This window comes from Lepus europaeus, chromosome 12 (assembly GCF_033115175.1).
Source record: "Lepus europaeus isolate LE1 chromosome 12, mLepTim1.pri, whole genome shotgun sequence".
NCBI classification, from domain to species: Eukaryota; Metazoa; Chordata; class Mammalia; order Lagomorpha; family Leporidae; genus Lepus; species Lepus europaeus.
Genome location: NC_084838.1, coordinates 63,302,983 through 63,319,371, shown reverse-complemented (window position 1 = coordinate 63,319,371; position 16,389 = coordinate 63,302,983).

Sequence of the window (16,389 nt, the reverse complement as noted above, 5' to 3'; positions counted from 1 at the left end):
GAACTATGAGGTAAAATAATTTCTGTTGTTTAAGAGACCCATTTTGCAGTACTTCTCCATGTTAGCCCACCCGAACCAACATAGGTATACCTAATGGGAATTTTGTAAGGATTAAATTAGTGTTAAACATACATTCAATAACTTTTTTTTTTATTTTCCTTATCTCTGAAGTTTCAGTGTGCTTGATCTGATTCACTTACATTAGAATTCACTGAAGCCTGTTTAATGGGAGAATTAGTGAATTAGTGAATTAATGAACTAGACATTCAGAAGAATGGGATGGTCATTCTGTGCCTAAAACACAAGACTTGGGTAAAACATCTTTATTCCTTGTTACTCATTTCAAATTCTCATAGGTTCTTTATTTGCACAATAATTTATTTCTCAAAACTATATAAAATCAGCTATAAGTTAAAACAAATGATGTTCCCACTAATGTGATAACATGATCTAAGCTATGTGTATTGAAGTTTTTAGACCACTTGCATTAATGTCAGCAGTCAGATAAATCAAAAACATTTCTCATAATTTTTTTTTCAGTTTGAAGTAGGACAAGTTAATATAGAATGAATTTGAAATCTATCTATCTAATGGCATAAAACCAAAAGTATTCAGCACAGTTTTTTTCCATGTTCTTTAAGTTACATATTATATTCAGGGCATTTCCTATTTCTATGTATATAACAAGCATTGAAAACCAGTAACAGAAATAAAAGAACTGTTAATTGCTAGAAGATAGGTTGTGGATAATGTTTGAGTTGCACTGAAGAAGGGTGTCTCAAAATTAGAAAAGTGACCTTAAATATGAAAACAATGGTGAATGTAAGAGAAACTAGGGAAAGAAAGAAAATAAGGAAAGGAGATGCTCATATTTCATATTATTTTCTAAGAGAAAATTTTTAAAAAGTATTTTGACTTTCATGGAAAAGGAATTTATTAGCCATAGTTTCACCAGCCAATGGTCTTTACCTAATCTTACCTCCTACTCTGTAGCTCTTAGTTGATGACAGTGATGGAAAATTAATTAAAATCCCTTTGACCTTTGGGCTTCAGATAATGAAGAAACAAAGTAGCTATAGAGAAGCTTTCATATAATTCTTCTAATTTCAATTAAACAATCTTTCACTGAATAACTTATTACAGTATGTATAGTGAAATATTGACTTTCTAGAAGCATGTGAAGAAGTTAAATGAAAGCATAATTAAATTCTTTTTGCAAAAGGAGACAGAACTGCACATAATTTTTTAAAGGATATATTCCAGTCATTTCTGACTGTATTTGTTCTTTGCAGAATCAAAAATGTTCAGGAAAATGTAAGTTAAAGTTGAATACAGTGCTCAAAAGCATTAGAGTTTGAAGGAAGGCAATATGAGGATTCACTCTCTAAAGGCAATGAAAAGGAAGTGTGTTGCAATTGTAAAAGCACAAGCCTCATGGATGGAAGAATATACTCGTGATACTTCAGAAAACTAGACCTTTGGCTCACCTCTGGGTGTAAATTAAAAATCAATATCAAGACATATGTCCACACAGCAACAGCAACAACAAACTTCCATATTTCTCTCAAAAACATTTCAGGGACAGATTGCTCCAAAACAATATTTATAGCATTTTTCATAATAAATTTTATCATTTGGAAAATTTGAAAGTGAAGCTAAGAAACTTGTGTGATGTCTATACTTAATGAACTGAGTAGATACACTTAGTTTCCTGTGTTAATATATGTGCTATGTAATGCAATATTCCACAAATTTATCAACTGGTTTTCAAGTGTAAAATTATAATATAGAAGTATTTTGTTAGATATTTATTTTTTTGAAATTCAGAGAAGCAGAGAGACAGAGGCAGACAGAGATCTTTCATTTGCTTCTTCACTCACCAGGTGCTTACAGATCCAAGCTAGCAGTGAGTCAGATTCAATCTAGGAGTCCAGAATTTCATTCAGGTCTTTGATGTCCATGTAAGGGACCCACACACTTGAGTCATTACCACTGCCTCCTAGGGTACTCACCAACAGCAAGCCAGAATCAAATGCAGAGTCAGGACTTGAATCCATGTGCTCAGATTAGGGTCATGGGAGTCACAAGTGGTATCTTACCTGCTGCACCAAATGCTTGCTCATAAATTAATATCTAACATGTGAAAGCAATAGCAACAAGAAAATAAAGTTGAGGGGCTGGTGTTTTGGCACAGAGTTAAGACATCAATGGTGGTGCCATCATCTCGTATCTGAGTTCTGTTCAAGTCCCAGATGCTCTGCTTCTGATCTAGCTTCCTACTAATGCACATGGGAAGCCAGTGGAAGATGGCCCAAATGCTTGGATTCCAGCCACCCTCTTAGGAGTCCCAGATGCGGTTCCTGACCCAGGATTAAGCCTGACCCAGCACTGGCTGTTGTAGCCATTTGGGAAGTGAACCAGCAGGTGGTATATCTCTCTCTCTCTTTGTCTCTCCCCCAACTGTAATTACAAATCAATCAATCAATAAATCCATCATTTAAAATATGGAGCTTATTTACACGTAAAAGATAAAAAGTCATAATCTGTATTACACTCAAAAATAGAGAAAATTTTGTGTATTTTAAATAATGGGTAACTCATTATTAATTACAGACCACTTGCACCAAAGGTTCAGTTTTCTTGGAAAGTTAGATTAATTGGCCATACCATTGTATTCAGTCATGAGATTAATGCATGCACTTGTTTTCTACATCTCCCTGTAGATGTGTTGAAAAAGAAGCTGCCTTTATACTTCCGCTTTTCAAACATGCGGTCTGTACTGCAGACATGCGAAACACAGACTACAAAGAATATATTAAACTGTGGGTTCCTATTATTTATCACAATTTTAAAGTGACTATACTTATCTATGGCAATGACAAAATATTAAAAAAGCAAAATAATTAATAAAAAAGGAAACATATAAGAAAGAAAATGGCCTAATTGGATCCCTGCCACCTATGTGGGAGGCCTGGATGGAGTTCCCAGTTCCTGGTTTCATTCTGGCCGTACAGGCATTTGCAGAGTGAACCAAGGAGGGAAGATTTTCTCTCTCTCTTTCCCCATTTCTTCTCTCTCCTCTCCATCTTTCAAGTGGATAAAATAAATAAATATACCTTTGTAAAATTAAATAGAAGATAAGCTGTATAATTACATTGGATTTTCAAATAATGTATTTTGACAACAAATTTCAAGGTAAATATTTGGATCTTTTGTTACATTTCTGAGGCACATATAATAACAGGATTTATTTAGGATTTTAGAATAAATTTTTTTAATAATTAGTTTATCTTTTAAAAGGGATTATTTCTGTTATTAAAGCAGTATTATTAACTGCAAATACAAAATGTTTTCTTTTTTTTCTGTTTTTATTAACTTTTATTTAATGCATATAAATTTCCATGTACAGCTTATGGATTACAATGGCTTTCCCCCCATAACTTCCCTCCCACCCTTAACCCTCCCCTTTCCTGCTACCTCTCCCCTCCCATTCACATCAAGATTCATTTTCAATTCTCTTTATATACAGAACATCAGTTTAGTATATATTAAGCAAAGATTTCAACAGTTTGCACCCACATAGAAACACAAAGTGAAAAAAACTGTTTGAGTACTAGCTATAGCATTAAATCACAATGTACAGCACATTAAGGACAGATATCCTACATGAGGAGTAAGTGCACAGTGACTCCTGTTGTTGACTTAACAAATTGATACTCTTGTTTATAGCCTAGGCTCTTGTCATGAGTTGCCAAAGCTATGGAAGCCTTTTGAGTTCACTGACTCTTATCATATTTAGAAAAGGTCATAGTCAAAGTGGAAGCTCTCTCCTCCCTTCAGAGAAAGGTACCTCCTTCTTTGATGGCCTGTTCTTTCCACTGGGATCTCACTCACAGAGATCTTTAATTTAGGTATTTTTTTTTTTTTGACAGAGTGTCTTGGCTTTCCATGCCTGAAATACTCTCATAGGCTTTTCAGCCTGATCCAAATGCCTTAAGGGCTGATTTTGAGGCCAGAGTGCTGTTGAGGACATCCGACATTCTATGAGTCTACTGTGTATCCCGCTTCCCATGTTGGATAGTTCTATCCCTTTTTTGTTCTATTGGTTAGTATTTTCAGACACTAGTCTTGTTTATGTGATCCCTTTGATTCTTAGTCCTCTCATTATGATCAATTGTAAACAGAAATTGATCAAATGGACTAGTGAGATGACATTGGTACATGCAACCTTGATGGGATCGAATTGGAATCCCCTGGTATACAAAATGTTTTCTTATGTAATGAAGGGACTTGGTGCAACAGTTAGGACAACTACATACCATATCAGAGGTCCTGGTTTCAAGTCTTTCCTCTATTTCTGCTTCTAACATCCCTTTACTCTGCACTCTGAGAGGCAGTAGGAGATGCTTCAAATATTTGGTCCATTCAAACCTCATGCAGACTTTTTTTTTTTAAAGTGATCTTGTTGTCACTTTATTTTATTTTATTTTGAAATTTTAAATTTTTTATTAAAGAATCTCCATATAGCATTATACAGCAAAATATAACTTTTGAATCACCACTAAGTATCACTCTTCTGATTTCCAATTGGATATTCATATGCAATAGGATGATGTATAGTTTTTATATTTTCTTTTTTTAAATTTTATTTAATGAACATAAATTTTCAAAGTACAGCTTATGGATTACAATAGCTCCCCCCCCATAACTTCCCTCCCACCCACAACACTCCCTTCTCCTACTCCCTCTCCCCTTCCATTGATATCAAGATTAATTTTCAATTATCTTTATATAAAGAAGATCAATTTAGCATATAAAGTAAAGATTTCAACAGTTTGCACCCACAGAGAAACACAAAGTGAAAAATACTATTTGAGCACTAGTTATAGCATTAATTAAACACCTAAGAATAATTTGTATTAATTACAGAGTTCAACCAATAGTTTTAAGTAGAACATAAGAAAATACTAAAAGGGTAAAGTATTAAGTTCTTTTTTTTTCTTTTTTTGTTTGTTATATAGTTTTTTTTTTAATTTAATAAATGTGAATTTACAAAGTGCAACTTTTGTATTGTTGTGGCTCCCCCCCCCCCAACCTCCCTCCCTCCCACGGCCCTCCCCTCTCTCACTCCCTCTCGCATCCCGTCCTTCATCGAGTTTCATTTTTAATTACCTTCATATACTGAAGATCAACTTTTTTTTTGTGCTTGGTTAGTTGTCACTGATCAGGGAGAACATATGATATTTGTCCCTTTGAGACTGGCTTAATTCACTCAGAATGATGTTTTCCAGATTCCTCCATTTTGTTGTAAATGACCAGATTTCATTGTTTTTGACTGCTGTATAGTATTCTTTAGAGTACATGTCCCATAATTTCTTTATCCAGTCTACTGTTGATGGGCATTTGGGTTGGTTCCAGGTCTTAGCTATTGTGAATTGAGCTGCAATAAACAATAAGGTGCAGACCGCTTTTTTGTTTGCCAATTTAATTTCCTTTGGGTAAATTCCAATGAGTGGGATGGCTGGGTTGTATGGTAGGGTTATATTCAGGTTTCTGAAGAATCTCCAGACTGACTTTCATAGTGGCTTAACCAGTTTGCATTCCCACCAACAGTGGGTTAGTGTCCCTTTTCCCCCACATCCTCGCCCGCATCTGTTGTTGCTAGATTTCAGAATGAATGGGATAGACAAAGAGAGAGAGAGAGAGAGAGAGAGAGAGAGAGAGAGAGATCTTGCATCCTCTGGCTCACTGTCCAAATGGCCACAATGTCTAAGGCTGAGTGAGGCTGAAGCTAGAAGCCTGAACTCCAATCAGTTTGTAACATGGGGGTCAGAGACACATGTAATTGGGCTATCATCTGCTGCTTTCCCTGTTGCATTAGCAAGGATCTGGATTGCAGGAGATGCTGCCAAGAACTGGTGCTCCTCTATGGGATGCCAGTTTCATAAGCTGTGGCTTAACCTGCTAATCCTTAATGCCAGCCCAAGGTAATTTTTGCATATAATGTTAATTAAGTGCCTAACTTCATTGCTTGTGTTAGGATATCTAGTCTTCCTAACATTGCAGAAGATAAAAATTGTGTCATGGGCTTCCCATTTCTCCTACGTGTTATGTTGCAACAAAATTCTCCTCTGAGGGGCTGACTTTGTGGTATAATGGGTTAAGCCACAGACTGCAACACCAGGCACCAACTTGGGTCCCAGCTGCTCCACTTCAGATCCAGCTCTGTGCTAATGCACCTGGGAAAGCAGCAAATGATTATCCTAGGTCTTGAACCCCTGTGCCCATGTGCGAGACCAAGATGAAGTTCCTGGCTCTGAGTTTTTTCCTGGCAAAGCCCAGGGAGATGGGGCCACATGGGCAGTGAGCCAGAAGATGGAAGATCTCCTTCTCTATCTCTCTCTCGCTCTCTTTCTCTGTTTATTTGCCATTGACATGAATAAATTTTTTTAAAAAATCCTTCCCTGAAAACAGCCCATGATGTTAATGCACTTCCTATTTCTTCATTCTGGAAGGAACGTTCTAACCAGAATATCTAAATCTACAATCATCGAAATGAACCCCTTTATCCTCTCCAATCTCTTAGATAATGTACCAAAATGACTCAGATTTCTTCAATGAGACCTATTAATATTATAATATCTTTTTATATGAAGGACACCATGCTGAGCCATGCGGTTTTTGAATTTTACAGTTCCAGGGTATAGCATTTAAAGACACATCAAGGAATCAAGGAAAGAAAGAAGGAAGGAAGGAAGGAAGGAAGGAAGGAAGGAAGGAAGGAAGGAAGGAAGGAAGGAAGGAAGGAAGGAAGACAGGCAGACAGGCTTTATATTGCTATGGGATTCTATTCTAGCATAAGCAGATTCACAGAGTATTGCTACCAACTTTATAAAGAAGACATAAGCGAAATTTTTTTGTGTAACATTCCATTGTGCATGTAAAACTATTTAACACAAAGAAAAATGGAATTTGATGCTATTGCAATTGTTTATAATAGTATGTATATATATTCAGATATATGTAGAAACATATATGTTTTGTATACCCATAATTTACACTTCATTCACAACACAAAATAATTAAGTTTAAGATTAGAAGGAAATAGAAACTGAATAACATAATGACATAAGCTTAATCCAGATCAGGGAAGAAGTTACTTCCTCTATTCTGTCATTTATTCTCCTGCCCTTTGCTTTAAGAATCCAGTGAAATAGCAGAAAAAAAGTATCCTTAGTTAAAAATAATATTTATTTCTTAGAATATAAGAATAAACATCTCATACACAAGTAATACATTTAAAAACTATTAATTAATAGTGCTGATATGAACCAGATACATATAAATGTTTTGATTTTGGCTTTCTAAAATCCAAATATACAAGTCTTGAAGTTACTTTAAGAAAGTAAATATGTCCTGGGAATCATTATCTTTTTTCTTCTTGGCTAAGCCATTATGTTGGTTTTCTTTTTGTCCCGTAGCCAGAATAGATTGTTGTTGGCAAACTTCACAGATGAGAGTGGTGAAATTGATTAGCAGAGGAGTATTGCAAATTCCACATTGGAAAACCTCTTAAGGAATTTCATGGTGATAAATGCTAAAGCCTAAGCATCGTCATGATTTACCCAAGGGCTCAGGGACTCAGAATTCTGACAATCTAGATGAGTGAATCTAATATTTTAATCTGAGGAAAACTCTATTTTCTCTTCTATTGTTAGTGGCTTTTTGCTGTTTGGCTTGTCAGTGCTCTTATATTGGTACATTCTAGGTTTCCTAAAGTTTGATGCAAACTTTATCTTTTTATCGGTGGTACTATGTGTGCTATTTCTGCTGAACTGTTATACCTACTTAAGAGTCTCATGTTACTGAGTCTTCTGTATTTTCTCACATTCATTAAAACAATTATAGAAAAAAACAACAAAACAACAGATAAAGCAAAGCAAAGCAGAATTCTCACTGTTCACACTGTTTACTAATAAAATAATATTTATTATCTGATTATTGTTACCACTGAAATATTTTATTATTATTATTGGCTTAAAATAATACTTTAAAGATGTTTTGCACTTTTTATTAGCTTTTTAATTGTCTATTTATTTGAAAGGAAGAGAAACAGCGACAGAAAGACAGAAGTCTTCTATATGCTGGTTCATTTTCCAAATCCCCAAAATAGCCAGGGTAGGCCAAACTGAGGCCAGGAGCCAGGAGCGAGGAACACCATTCAATTTTCCCATGTAGGTGGAAGGAATCCAAGTACTTTATTTTTTTTTTAAGATTTATTGATTTATTTGAAAGTCGAAGTTACACAGAGGTCTTTCATCCAATGGTCCACTCCCCAGTTGGCCGAAACAGCCAGAGCTGCGCCAATCCAAATCCAGGAGCCAGTATTTCCGGGTTTCCCATGCAGGTGCGGTGGGGGCAAGGACTTGGGCCATCTTCTACTGGTTTCCCAGGCCATAGCAGAGAGCTGGATTGGAAGTGGAAGGGCTGGGACTTGAACTGGTGTCCATTGGCGATGCCAGGCCTTTAGGCCAGGGAGTTAACCTGCTGCGCCGCAGCACCAGCCCCAGGAATCCAAGTAATTTAAACAAATTTATTTATTTATTTGGAAGTCAGAGTGACGGAGAAAGAGAGAGGGAGAGATCTTTCATCCACATCCCAAATGATTGCAACAAACCCAGGGGCCAAGAACTGCATCTTGGTCTCCTACCTGGAGAGCAGGGGCTGAGGTACTTGGACATCTTCCACTACTTGCTAGGTGCGTTAGCAGGAGGTTGGATTGGAAGCAAATTGGGCAGATCACAAATCAGCACTCTGATAACGAATACCTGTCTTGCAAGTGACAGCTTAACCCAATGTACCACAACGCTTGCCAATGGAACTGGGACTAGAACACAGGCATTCTATATAGAATGTAAGCCTTCCAAAGTGCATCTTAACTGCTATACAAATACATGGCCCTATTTGCCCTTTTTAACAGACTACTGCAGTATTAGTTCTATGCCATATGAACTACCAAAGTTTCAAGACAGTGCTCTAGCAAGAAGCTTTCACAGTAGTAGCATGAAGCAACTCAGTGCTAAGAATTTGAACATGGACAAATTACCATATGCTCAATTGTATCAGTGCCTTAAAGTAGTATAGCTAAATACCAAAATCTGTAGGTCTTGGGATAAATTAATATATATATTCAGAATCTTACTTGATTAGGTAGTCCTGATTAAGGAAAAAATATTGGCAAAGACTCAGTAGCAGGAAAAACGCATATTTCATTAATTTCTTCTTTGGGAAACAATATTGAATGTTATAAAATAAACATAATAAATGCCTGAGAAATTAGTAAATTTATGTATTCATGGATTTACCAATAAATATGCTTAACCTGAAGCAAATATAATAGTAAAATATTCACTATTGCATAGGATATTTATCTCAAAAATGAGAGAACAACCAACCAAAAACTAGATGCCTCAAAAATCTTCCTGAATTCTTAGTTCAAGTAAATGGCTTAAAGTCATTAAACTTGGCTATTGTTGTGTGTAGTGAATTCCCAAAGATATCCATTGCTTATTTGCAGGGCATTATGAAAATGATACTTTACATGGTCAAAGGGACTTTGCAAATGTAATTAAATTTAAGTATTTTATAATAGGGTAATTTTCATGTATTATACAGGTGGGCCCAATGAAATCACATAAACCCTTAGAAGCAGTGAGAAAAGGAGATCAACAGTGAAATGCAGCAAAAGAGGAGAAACACAGGAGGCAGGGACACGAAAGAAATCAACAGATAAGCAGGTGTTCAAGATCTATTAGTGGTTCTGAGATGAGAAGGCCAATTGTGAGAACTGGAAAAGTGTTTTCTAGGAGCTAAAGCTGACAGCCAAAAAGGAAATAAGGACCATAGTCTTTCACCTTCAAAGAGCAAAGTTCTGTCAGCTGTCTGAATGAGCTTGTAAACACATTCTTTCCCAGATCCTGAAGAAATTAATGCAGCCCAGCCAACAACTTGGCCTTGAACTTGTAAGACCTACAGAAGAAGAACTGGCTGTGCCCCAACATACTCAGACTCTTGACTGATAGGAACTATGTATTGGTAATGTGTATTATGTTTTGTCTACAAGTTGGTTTTAATTTGTAACATTATTTACATAAAAATAAAATAAAATACCAAAATTTGTAGGCTTCAGGACAAAATAATGTAAGGAGCAGAGCACAGAATTTTAATAGTACGGTGGTGAAATTCAGTGGTGAAATATAGTGGCCACATAGTACAATGAACTAAGTGACAGCTTGCAATGATAGCATCCCATATCACAGAGGTGATTTGAGATCTGGCTGCTCAACTTCCAGTCCAGCCTTCTGCTAGCGTGACTGTGATAGTGGTGGATGATTAGGCCCTGCCACCCATATGGGAGATCAGGATGCAGTTCCTGGCTCCTGGCTTCAGCCTGTCCTAGCCATGGCTGTTGCAGTCACTTGGGGAGTGAACCAGCAGTTGCAAGATCTCTCTCTCTCAGCCTCTTTCTGTCGCTCTGCCTTTCAAATAAATGAATAAAAGATTCTTATGGATTAATTAGCTCTAGCATGGATACATTAAACATTTTTATATAATGTTTCCATGGGCCAATATTAAACATAAAAGAAGCAATTTGATAATGATAGCTAATAAAGCATAATATGTTCCTTTTTGCACATTGGAAGAATTTCAAAATATCCTCCCTCCATTTATTTTTAAACTTTGATGCCAAAGAGAGATATTTCAGTATTGTGTTTTAGTTCCCTTGCATGTATAATAGCTGAAGGATGCTTTTCAAATGTCTGTTGTTTTTATCACTATTTGAAAGATAATATCACAGAAATGTAAAGACTGATATTAATAGTATTCAAAGTGTCTGTAATCTCCTTTAGAAGGGACTTAAACTCTATCCTTTGGACTGACCATGATTCCCAATATACTAGCTAACTACCAGTCTGTCTGTTCTTACTCATGATATGATGTATAATTGTAATAACATTTTATTACATATTACAAAATATTGAGAAATAACTAAATTATATATAAAACATGCCATTCAAAATATTTTAAAGATTTTATTTATTTATTTGAAAGACAGTTATGGGGAAGCAGAGGTAGAGGCAGAGAGAGAGAGAGAGAGAGATATTCCATCTGCTGGCTCACTTCCCAAATGGCCGCAACCACTGGAGTTGAGCTGATCCGAAGCCAGGAGCAAGGAGCTTCTTCTGGGTCCCCCACGTGAGTGCAGGGGCTCAAGGACTTGCACCATCTTCTACTGCTTCCCCAGGCTGTAGTAGACAGCTGTATCTAAAGAGGAGCAGCTGGGACTTGAATGGAGTCCACATGGGATGCCGGCACTGCAGGAGGCAGCCTACCTGCTATGCGACAGGGCCATCCTTGTCATCCAAAATTTTAAGTAAAATTTTGTGAAAATGTGATTTTCAATTTGTAGTCCTTTATGTCTTAATCTTTTTTTTTTTTTTTTTTTGACAGGCGGAGTGGACAGTGAGAGAGAGAGAGACAGAGAGAAAAGTCTTCCTTTTTGCTGTTGGTTCACCCTCCAGTGGCCGCCATGGCCGGTGCACAGCGGCCGGCGCACCGCGCTGAACCGAAGGCAGGAGCCAGGTGCTTCTCCTGGTCTCCCATGGTGTGCAGGGCCCAAGCACTTGGGCCATCCTCCACTGCACTCCCGGGCCACAGCAGAAGGCTGGCCTGGAAGAGGGGCAACCAGGACAGAATCTGGCACCCCGACTGGGACTAGAACCTGGTGTGCCGGTGCTGCTAGGCGGAGGATTAGCCTGTTGAGCCACGGCGCAGGCCTATGTCTTAATCTTGTTGAATAATATCTGTTGCAGCAAAGTTAAGCAGTTGGTGACCCTATTTCCTTGTTATCAGTCTTGGATTGTTTGTCATACTCTTGTTTTGGTCTCATTTCAACCCTGTGTGTTGTTCTTTTTTTATGTGCATAAGTTAAAGAAACTGGAACTGCTTGGGGTGATCTTAAGGTACTGCATGTAATTTGCCAAGTGATAGCTACAAGGATATTGATCCTCTCCTAGATCTCTACAATGCTTTCTTTCCCTCCATGATCATAGTTTTACATTATTTTACATAAATACTTAAAATATCTCTGTTTTAGTTTTCTATTGCTTTCATAGACAGAAAACAGGAACTTAGAGTTGTAAGACAATATTCATTTATATTATTATTTCTAGTTTCACAGTGATAATTACTTTTGTCTTTGCAAAGTGGTTAGAAAATATCATGGGGTGCCACTTCCAGTCTTATCTGCTCCACTTCCAATCCAGCTCTCTGCTATGAACTGGGAGAGCAGTAGAAGATGGCCCAAATATTTGGGCCTGTTCACCTGCGTGGGAAACCTGGAAGAAGCTCCTGGTCCCTGTCTTCAGATCAGGCTCAGTATCAGCTGTAGAATTCATTTGGGGAATGAATCATTGTATGTAAGGAAGACCTCTGGCTCTCTCTATGCTTATGCCTGTCTGTAACTCTGTCTTATAAATAAATAAATAATAAAAAGAACATCCGAACACACTTGTTCTAGGGTCTCTAATACTGCTGTAAACTCAGAAGTAGTGCAAACACAGATAGGAATATATATGTGTCATACATATGTGTAGTTATATTTCTTATTTTCTAATTTTATTTCATTTATACAAATTTTATGCATTTCATATATACAGACTTAAAAACATAGTGACATTTCCCCCTCTACCCTCCCTCCCACCCATGCTCCAATCCTTCCTCCTCCTCCCTCTCACAGTCCCACATTTATTTTCACAGAGATCTATTTTCAGTTTACTTAATGATCATACAGTTAACCCTACACTAAGTAAAAGAGTTCAACAAATAGTAAAAGAGAAAACAAAAAAGAACAACCAAAAAAAAAAATACTATTCCTCAATGGAAGAGACAAGGGCTATAAATAATCATGAGATCTCAAAATGTCTATTTCACTCCAATAAATTACGTTTTAGTTACCTCAGACCTGGGAAAACATATGATATCTGTCTTTTTGGGACTGGCTTACATGCACACTTTCAGCATACATATCCACTATAGTACATTGAGGGCAGAGAATTAGAATTTTCTCTTTTCTCTCTCTTTTTTTTTTTTTTTGAGCTATATATGAGATGTTTTATTTAAACACTTTTTCTTTGCAAATTAAATCATTACCTAAGATTTCCTTTCCCAAGAACTCACTCTTTATTTGTTTCTAAATTGTGTAGTATTAGACAAGCTTTGCATTTGGTAAAGGAAACGTTGTTCATTCTATCCATGGCTTGATCATGTATTTCAAAATTCCCATCAAACAGAAAAAATGAGATTAGTGTAGGCCTTTCCTCCTGTTGCCTCTGAATCTCTCAGAAGGTATTATTTCCTTCTTCAGAAGCAGAAGCAAAAAATGAAAAAAACACTGTTCAAGTTATGTTATGGAATTTCAGAATGCCCACTCCCATCCCTTTCCTTGTAATACATATACAGAGACTCTGAATAAGAGATTCACAAAGTGAGAGAATTGATCATTGGTGTAAAGGTCCTATTTAAATCATTTTTCACAAACATAAAAAGTCACTAAAGTGTTTGGTCTTTGGCTAAGATCAAAAACACCTATACCATTATCCTCTCCAACTAATAATTACTTTCTCTGAGTGTATGATGCACCAATTGTAAATGATTGAATGTCTGTGTTTCTAGATTATTCTAAAAATGAGATTGTAGAATGCATATGTTGCCAAGATTTTCATCCCCAAATTAACTTATTTTAAAATCTATGTGCAATTTTGGAAGTAACCTTATATTCTCCAACAACTATAGTACATCATCATTATCAAAATACATAACTTTGAATAAATTAGCCTATACTAGCACTTAATCAATTACATAGTGATGCATTTTATATTATTTTATCCATGATACATGTCTAAACATTGAACTTATTTGTCATGTCCCTTTAATTTCCTTTTATGTGAAAGCTTTATTTTATGATACTGAAATTTTAATAATCATGAGGAATATGAAATATATACTCTTCCTTTTTTCTCTTTTCCCTTACTCTCTGTTTCTCTTTCTTGTTGAAAACTAAGAAAGAGTAAAAATCCCCTTCCTCTCTTTTATAAAGTCTTCCATCACATTCATAAAGGCACCATCCTCAGTTTCAACACATACATTTGGCATAGAGGGTAGGTATTCAGACTATAGCATTCTGTCCCTAGAATTCATGTCTTTCTTCCTTGCAAAATGCATTCATTTTATCTCCAAAAGTATCAACTCATTCTAGCATCAGTTTAAAAATCTAGTCTATTGACTCCTGTAAACCAGATATGGTAGAGATTAAAGAGATGAGCCATCCTAATGGAAACTGTTCTCCAACCACGAACTGTGAAATCAAACTTTTTTATGTGCTTTCAAAATAAAAAGAGTAGGTTGCTATGCTATAGACAGTACCCACTGAAAGATCAGCAAGATGAAAGGAGGAATATAATCCATGTAAATCCAAAATCTAACAAGGTGAAAAACACAAATCTAGAGATTTGCAATTGGCTTTTGACTCCATGCTCTACCTTCTGGATATGGTGGGATCAGAGTTGGGTGTTTAAGATTCCTGGAGGGAAGGGATTATGTTCTAATCCCAAGACTTTCCATTTCATAACTCTGTGTGTTGAAGTTGCACGCCTGCATCTCTCTTAGACTATTGTACGTTGGTGCCACTACCAGTCTGAGGACTCAGGGCAATCCTCCTCCATGGCTCCCCACACATTACCTTAGTAGAGACCTTCTGAAGTCCTCCCCCACCTCTTTATTACCACATGCACCCACACAGCTCCACTATACATAGCCTTAGGAAGTGTGTTCCACAGTAACCTGTCCCCATGGTCCCAGAAGACATTGCCTTACGAGGGCTCCCATCAGTGTCATCCCCAGAAATTCAATAGACATTCACTTAATGGATTTTATCTATGATAATCTTGCCCCAGTGACAACTCTCAACCTGGGCCAAAGCTCTCTGAGGAATACTCAAAAATTAAGGTGGGGTAACCATGCCTCACAGCTCATGCACTCTGTACAACACAGAGTCAACACAACATAATTGAGATATGATCCAGAGAGCTGCAGCAGGCAAACTGGAGACTCAAGAGAACTCATAGTGTAAGTTCTAGTCAGCAATCTATGCACTCAAAGAAACAAACTGAGGCAGGAAGAAATGAATTTTCAAATTTACAGCCAGTTAGAAAGAGTTCCTCCAACTCATGAGAGGTCAGACTTTTATTCCTATTCATGACTTCAATTCATTGGATAAAGGATATCCAAAAAAGGGAGAGCAATCTATTTCACTCATTCTATAGAATTCAATTCCATTTGCATCTCAAAACATTCTTACAGATACTCCAAGAATAATCTTTGACCAAATATCTGCTCATCAACAACCTAGTAAACTAGATGCATAAGAGAAACATAGCAATATATCTTATTTTTATGCAAATGACTTTTAAATCAAAATTTGTAACATTAATCCACTTATTTATTTTGATTTTGTTTATTTTGATTAGTTTTATCTTTAAGATTGAATTATTTATTTGAAAGGCAGAGAGAGAGAGACAGAGGAAGAGAGAAAGAGGGAGGGGGATCTTCGATCCTCTGGTTCATTCTCCAAATGGCCACAAAAGTCAGAATTGGGCAGATCTGAAACCAGGTGCCAGGAGCTTTTTCTGGGTCTCCCATGCCAGTGCTTTCCCAGGCCATAGCTGGAAGCTGGATAGGAAGTGGAGAAGGGGGTCTCGAATCGGTGCCCATATGGGATTCTGGCACTGTGCCACAGCACTGATCCCTAATTAGTTTTTTTTTTTTTTAACAAATTCAATTCTTTTGTTATTCCATATGAATTTTAGGATAGTTTTTTTCTAATTCTGTAAAGAATGTCATTCTTATTTTGATAGGGATTATATTGAATGTGTAGATTGCTTTAAGTAATATAGACATTTTAATAATATTTATTCTTCCAATCCATGAGCAGGGAATGTTTTCCCATTTTTTTGTATGTTCTTGATGATTTCTTTTAGCAATGTTTGATATATTTAATTGTATAGATCTATCACTTTTTAAATTAAATTCATTCCTAACTAGTTGATTTTTTGCAGCTATTATGAACAAGATTTCTTTCTTTTTGTTTTTAAGATTTATTTATTTATTTTAAGTCAGAACTACACAGAGAGATGGGGAAGCAGAAAGAGAAAGAGAGAGAGGTCTTTCATCTGTTGGTTCACTACCCAAATGGCCACAATAGCTGGAGCTCAGCTGATCCAAAGCCAAGAGCCAGGAGATTCTTCAGGCTCTCCATTATGGGGGCAGGGG